The sequence below is a fragment of the Vollenhovia emeryi genome, unplaced genomic scaffold (assembly GCF_000949405.1).
Source record: "Vollenhovia emeryi isolate VEMERY1.0 unplaced genomic scaffold, V.emery_V1.0 DF939408.1, whole genome shotgun sequence".
NCBI classification, from domain to species: domain Eukaryota; kingdom Metazoa; phylum Arthropoda; class Insecta; order Hymenoptera; family Formicidae; genus Vollenhovia; species Vollenhovia emeryi.
The window spans coordinates 65,533-73,399 of record NW_011966958.1 but is presented as its reverse complement, the minus strand read 5'-3'; the positions used below and the strand labels follow the sequence as shown (position 1 = coordinate 73,399).

The following is a 7,867-nucleotide window of genomic DNA, read 5'->3' as shown; positions in this document are numbered from 1 at the left end:
CGTTCCTTCTGGAAGAGTATCCAAAATAGATCTTACAGAGGAAATATTTGACTGGGACCAGTGCTTTATAATATTGTAAAAATCATACTAGAATTTTTGTATTGGTTCAATGGACTTCCTGGCTAGATCGTTACATTTGTCCAAGACTCATATCTCATATCTAATATAATTTTATTAAACATTTTTGTACTAAGATTATATGATAATATCAATTATCATAAATGCAGGCTGAATCACTTATATTTTTAACATTTGGTCCATCCACCCGAAATCTGGGTATAAAAGGATGGGAAGAAGGTCAGACAGCTCAGTCTGAATTTAAGGTGTTTACCAGACGTGTACAGGTCTGAAGAATCAACGTATATTTATACGAAACTACAGCCCGTTGGTGGTAATTTCTGGTGTTACCGGGGTTTTTCTGGCAAACAATCTCAAATCTCGTATCCATAACACACATGGCACAAGAATAGATTTTGCATTGTGTTTCCTTTTTTGATTAAGCGCAATCCTAATTCTAATTTTTCTCTGTTCCATATTTCCGGTTCTTCGTTGTAATCTATTGCATTGCAATCTAATTTTCTAACTTATTTCCTAGTGGGGATTCGGTGGCGCCCGATTGTCGCCTGTTTTTTGTGACAAAGGGTCATGCTGTATACTTAAGTGGCAAACAAATCCTATCCCAGTGGATTGTCATAATACTATGTATATGTTTGCTCGCAAAATGTTTTGTGGGTATTTTATTAGTATCAATTTTATATTCTTCAATATTTAACTTTGAAAGAAATGTATTATGGAAAAGACTTCTGTATCTGCATCGACCTGGTTGATCACGTAATCCATAGATATTGTACGTTTTATTACACCGCTTCTGAAATATTCTGTATTCTTTTCTCGTAATTTGTTCACTGATTCTACTGCCTCCTGAACAACTAAATTTAAAAAAGTCATAAGCTAAAATAAACTATCTTCTGTTTAGATTACATTCGCTTAATTGGATCTCACAAATTACATTTAATAATTTCATTAATGTCAAATAGTTATTATGACAAAACCTTTTAAAATTATTAGAAATAAAAATTTATTACGAATAGTTTAATTTGATATTAAAATAATAAGATAAATAATAAATATTATAGAGTTGTAATTACAATTATTGTTATGTACAATAGATTTCAAGCAATAAAGATATAGACACATTATATTAATATTCTAATTAAAAAGTTAAATAATAATTAGTATAGAAAATTATTTAATAGATCCGTTCATACAGGGTGATTCAGGAGGAAAGGTCAATATTTTGGGAGATGATAGTATCGGTCATTTTGTGCAAAAATAACCGATTAACAATAATAAATTTTCAAAAATTCCACCGTTAACATTAATGACATGATGTTTTTGGCGTTCTTAGGACGCGGGAAATGTTGTACCGCAATTATTTTATTAGGGTCTGGTTTAAACTTCCCCTTCACTGATTATATCACCGAGGTATGTTACCTCTTTCCTCAAAAATTCGCATTTATCGGGTTGGAGCCGCAAGTTCGCGCTGGTTTTAAATTAATCAACCTGGTTAATTAATAACACATGTGAGAGTTTATTTCATATAAACGAACAATGTATAATAATAAAAATAAAAAGTTACTTGGGGAAAAGGGAGGAAGTTAAAAAAGAAACTTCACACTGGAGGTGGAGGTAGTAGGGGGTAAAGGAAATTCTTCCAGAATCTCCACGCTAGACGTGGAGTCTGTTGGAGAATGAGAGAAGATTTAACGGGGAAGAAGGTGGAGATGGGTCGGGGGTGTAGGAAGGAGACATCGACAACCAGTTAGTTGGCTGAGAAGGAGAGAGATAATCATACGCGGGGGGGGGGGGGGAATAATCTACCCCAGCAAACACAGTTACATAACTGTTACATTGCCGTAATAAAACGGATTGTAACAGGTAATATAACATGTGCGTTACATGTAACGCACACGTTAGTTGTTATTTCCTACTCATGGGATATTGCAGTTGTGTTACCGTAATATAACGTGTAATGAAAATGTTATATAACTGTAACACAGTCATATAACTGTTATATAGTAGTTATAAAAATCGTTAAAATGTTATATAACCGTAATTTAAATTATTATACTGTTATATAACAGTTATAAAACGAATTACAGTACAGTTATATAATAATTATATATTTAAATATGTTGCAAATACAATTCCCAGGAATATCAAGTCCCTAAATTAATTTTAAATAAACCTAAACGAAAATTCACTGAGAATATATTTCGTTTAGTTTTATTTAAAATTAATTCAAGGATTTGATATTCCTCGGAATTGTATTATAAAAGATAAGTGACATGAAAACAGACAACAATTTAATTTTCAATAAAACTCTTTTAATAATACATGAATTATAGAAACTATATATATATAGTTTATATACAAAAAAATACATGTTTTTAAATTTAACATTTAACGGAATCGTGTGAAAACCTAACCTACAAAACTCATATTTTACAGAAACTCAGGCAGTGTTACATGTTTAATACATGTATAATAAAAATACAAAAATACATGTTTAAATAAACGGAACACATATTTCTAACATTTTGCAGAATTTAAAATAAAACGAATTTCTAACATTTTGCAAAATGTCAGGCAGTTACCGAATGTTACCGAAATACACGTTTAAAGAAACTGAACACATATTTCTAACATTTTGCAAAATGTCAAGCGCAGTGTTACTGACAATATGTTTGACAAAGAACGGAACGGCGTGAAAACATATCTGTAATATTTAACGGTGCAAAATGTACAGGATATAATAGTGCAAGGTACGTAGTTTAAATCAACAGAAATGTTAGCAGTAATCATATTTTTCAGAATGTATGGTTACTGCTAACATTTATTTCTGTTAAGACAATATTTCACATTGTAAAGAGCTTTCTATTTCTCTTCTTCTACAAGAGAGTATATGTACACTGAAGAGTAAACATACTTGTGACATTTTGCAAAATGTCAGGCGCAGTGTTATCAAAAATACATGTTTAAGGGAAAGAAACACGCATTTCTAACATTTTGCAGAATATAAACGAATTTCTAACATTTTGCAAAATGTCAGGCAGTGTTACCGAAATACACGTTTAAAGAAACTGAACACATATTTCTAACATTTTGCAAAATGTCAAGCGTAGTGTTACTGACAATATGTTTGAAAAAGAACGGAACAGCGTGAAAACATATCTGTAATATTTAACGGTGCAAAATGTACAGGATATAATAGTGCAAGGTACGTAGTTTAAATCAACAGAAATGTTAGCAGTAATCATATTTTTCAGAATGTATGATTACTGCTAACATTTATTTCTGTTAAGACAATATTTCACATTGTAAAGAGCTTTCTGTTTCTCTTCTTCTACAAGAGAGTATACACTGAAGAGTAAACATACTTGTAACATTTTGCAAAATGTCAGGCGCAGTGTTATCAAAAACACATGTTTAAGGGAAAGAAACACGCATTTCTAACATTTTGCAGAATATAAACGAATTTCTAACATTTTGCAAAATGTGAGGCAGTGTTACCGAAATACACGTTTAAAGAAACTGAACACATATTTCTAACATTTTGCAAAATGTCAAGCGTAGTGTTACTGACAATATGTTTGAAAAAGAACGGAACAGCGTGAAAACATATCTGTAATATTTAACTGTGCAAAATGTACATGATATAATAGTGCAAGGTACGCAGTTTAAATCGACAGAAATGTTAGCAGTAATCATATTTTTCAGAATGTATGGTTACTGCTAACATTTATTTCTGTTAAGACAATATTTCACATTGTAAAGAGCTTTCTGTTTCTCTTCTTCTACAAGAGAGTATACACTGAAGAGTAAACATACTTGTAACATTTTGCAAAATGTCAGGCGCAGTGTTATCAAAAACACATGTTTAAGGGAAAGAAACACGCATTTCTAACATTTTGCAGAATATAAACGAATTTCTAACATTTTGCAAAATGTCAGGCAGTGTTACCGAAATACACGTTTAAAGAAACTGAACACATATTTCTAACATTTTGCAAAATGTCAAGCGCAGTGTTACTGACAATATGTTTGAAAAAGAACGGAACGGCGTGAAAACATATCTGTAATATTTAACGGTGCAAAAGATGTGGTAGAGATAATCCAGAAAATACATAGCATAGAACTCAAGTCTACGCCTGGCAACACGTTTCGTCAGACTTTCGAGAATTAGGTGAACAGGATACTGCACGATGCTAGAGACAAGACCGGAGGCTCCTCCAAGAAGTCCTTGACTGAATACAATAATTTAAAAGCCATGGTGGTGTCGGGCTCCAAGGGCTCCAACATCAACATCTCTCAAGTCATCGCTTGTGTGGCCAGCAGAACGAGGGTAAGCGAATACTCTTCGGTCTCCGTAAGAGAACGCTGCCTGATTTCATCAAGGATGACTACGGGCCAGAGTCTCGTGGTTTTGTCGAGAACTCGTATCTAACCGGTCTCATGCCGTCAGAGTTCTACTTCCATGCGATGGGTGGTCGTGGGGGAATCTTCTTATCGATACCGCCGTGAAGACAGCCGAGACCGGTTACATTCAGCGTCGTTTCATAAAGGCTATGGAATCGGTTATGGTGCATTACGATGGCACCGTGCGTAATTTCATCGGTCAGCTGATTCAGTTGCGTTACGGCCTCTGCGGCGAGACTGTCGAGTTCCAGAACTTGCTGACGAATAAGGTGAACAACAAGGCCTTCGGGAAGAAGTTCAAGTTCGACCCGACCAACGAGCGATATCTGCGACGTATATTCAACGAGGACATCGTCCGGGAGATGATGGATTCCGGAGAGGTGATATCCGAGCTGGAGAGAGAACGGGAACAGTTTAATAGAGATTACACATAAAAATGCAGAAGCTATTCCATGTTAATGAGCGAACGATGACAAGTTCCAGAACGCGGACGAAGACACTCTAGATAAAACAAAAAGCGATATATTCCTTCGGCGCATTAAAACCAACATGCTTAACGACAATAACTCTGCAGGTATACAGCAATAAATACATTAATTAGTCTTTTACGTCATTGTTTAGTTACTTTTAAATGAGCTTACTGTATAGAGAAAATTGTTTTTATGTTTTTTTGTTGAATATTTCAGGGTATTGAAACTACCAACAAGGTTGCATTGGTCACAAACAGATTCTAAGAAATACACTGTTATGGAAACCGTGCGGAATGGCTTTTGGAAACTGACAAGACGAACTTGATAAAAGTGTTGAGCGAGATAAATACGGAACGTTCCGCAATGATATTTGCGATCAAATCCAAGTGCTCGAAAGTCATGCAAAAGTCGAAGAAGAAGAATTTTAGTTCTATGGGAATGTTATGGTCTTTATGTGAACTACCGACATCTCATGGCTATAACGCATCATAGAATTAAAGACAAGACACACCGACGTTTTGATGAGGTCAGTAAATATAATAAGTCTCGCTTTTTATTGGGATCTTTAAAAATGTATATATTTTACGTAATGATAGAAGATCAATCAAAAGTTATTAAGAAATATAATTTCTTTAGAATCTTAAAGAAATGGAAGAATGCTATATCCGAGGTATCCGAGAATCTTATAATGGGACAACTTTCTTGGATCGAAACAGGTAATGCACAATTGCGTTATGGTACAAGAAAAACTTACTCTTAGGCAATTTACAGTCTAATTTCTATTCAAATTTATCCTCTAAAGCAATGTAAGGAAAATAATAAAATCTCAGATTGAGTTGTGATCAGCATAAATTTAAAATGATTATTTGTCATGTACAATAATAATACGATATCAATGTTTTTGTGTTTAGGATACTTCGATCTACTACTGGACGCTGAGAAAGACAAATCTGAGTTACTAGTTAATCTCGCCAAGTTATTTCCCGATCAGCTCAAGCTACTTGCTTATGAGTAGCTATTCACCAAGCTTGCCTCACTGTTTCGTCTTCATATTCGTCGATTGCGTCTAATTACTCGCTAAGTTTGTCACAATATTCTAACCGTGTTCACCGAGCTCACGCCGCAGTGTACTGCATCTAGCAACATCCGGTATTCACTCAGCATCTTAAATTATCCGCCTACCAGTCCGACGTACTCGCCCACAAGTTTACAGTATTCGCCGTCAAGCACCAATATTTGCTCACGAGTTCTATGCATACGCCTACAAGTCCGAACTATTCTCAGATGGATCAGATGTACTAGCCGTTTGTACTGGAACAATTGTTCACGAGTCTCACGTACTTGTGTTATCTTATGAGACAGACAAAGCATTTTGTTTATTTGTTTGTAAATTATTTAAGTACTCTTAGTCAGTTAATTATAAATTGGATTGTAATTGCACGTACCCAGTGAAAATTTGTTAGTAAACTGTCGCCAAATTGGTATCAAATTCGGTGAAAACTTGGTATATTATATCTATGTCCGTAATCATTTCGTGTTTTTGCTGTCGAAGTTTGCGGACATAATCTGACAGTAAATTGATACCAAATACTGAACAAAACTTGTTCATATGGAGTAAAGATTGTTTGGTATTTGACAATTTACTATCACAAAAGACCAGTAGATTTTGTTATATTTTTGTATAACTTAACAACATCTGGTATAACAGAATTTGTATCAAATTTGGAGCCTTTTCGCTTATAATTTTGAATAAACATTTGGTAAAATTTATTTTAGCAAGTTTGGCTATCTGGGTAGTTGCAAATAAACTTGATACATATGTGAGTGTTAAAATTTTTCTTTTATAAATCTTCATGAAATTAAGCGACCTACACTGGCTAGTGTTTTTTATTTAAAAAAACGAATATTACAACGTTTCGGCCCTGGTTTTGGGCCCTTTTCAAGTGTTCTTAGTGAATCACTGCGTCAATTATTCAATTGTTTGGCCAATTCGTTTTTTTAAATAAATCTTTTTTTAAATAAAAAACATTAGCCAGTGTAGGTCGCTTAATTTCATGAAGATTTGTTTTAAATTACTGGCGATATACAATTTACCACTTTATTTTTCTTTTATATTTTTTTAAATACTTAATAAGATGGACATAACATAATCATGTTTAGTTAAAAATTCGAGAACAGTTAAGGCTCCTGGTCACTTATAGATACAGAATACAATCTATTTTCTGTATCTAGTAAGCTGCATAACGTTGTACATACATTAAAAAATCCACATTTTAATGATATTTAGTTTATTGAGTAAACATCAAGATCTTCATATATTATTAGAAAAACTTTTATAAGCGAAATCTGCGTTCAAGTGGCATACTTGCTGTATTATCTTCATTACATCATTGTATTATTGGACAAGCGTTGTTAACGTTTTTGTTCCTCTTGTATGACAACGGTCATTCTTATGATTGTTAGAGTACAGTATGATGCATTGATTCAATTGGGGTAATAATTAGGGATGAGAAAAAATTACTTGGTTATTTAAACATAGATGTTTTTGATGATACGACCCGAACCGAATTAATGCACCGCACTGTACATACATCAATACAATTGTAATATTAGTCACAATAAATTCAAAAATGTGAAGTTGATAAAATCTCTGGTCTTTGTCTTGAAATAGCCATACAAGTATAGATAAGGATACAAATCACTTAAAAAGTGGCCTAAATTGAATCAAATAATAGGAAAATGTGAAACGTACAATAGAAGGAAAAATATATATTTACTCAGTATAATTAAAACTAGGTTGCTTTTCAAATAGATAGTTGTGACGTCAAGAATGACAATTATATTACTTGAAATAGAGCATTTTGAATACGCTTTATCGTCTAGTCTACGACAACTTGCTAAATACGAAAGTCATACAT

General features: G+C 33.4%; 1 pseudogene; it reads left to right on the top strand.

The window, feature by feature from the left end:
• Positions 1-286: 286 nt before the first annotated feature.
• On the top strand, positions 287-6,438 carry LOC105557907 (annotated as a pseudogene).
• The last annotated feature ends 1,429 nt before the right edge of the window (positions 6,439-7,867 follow it).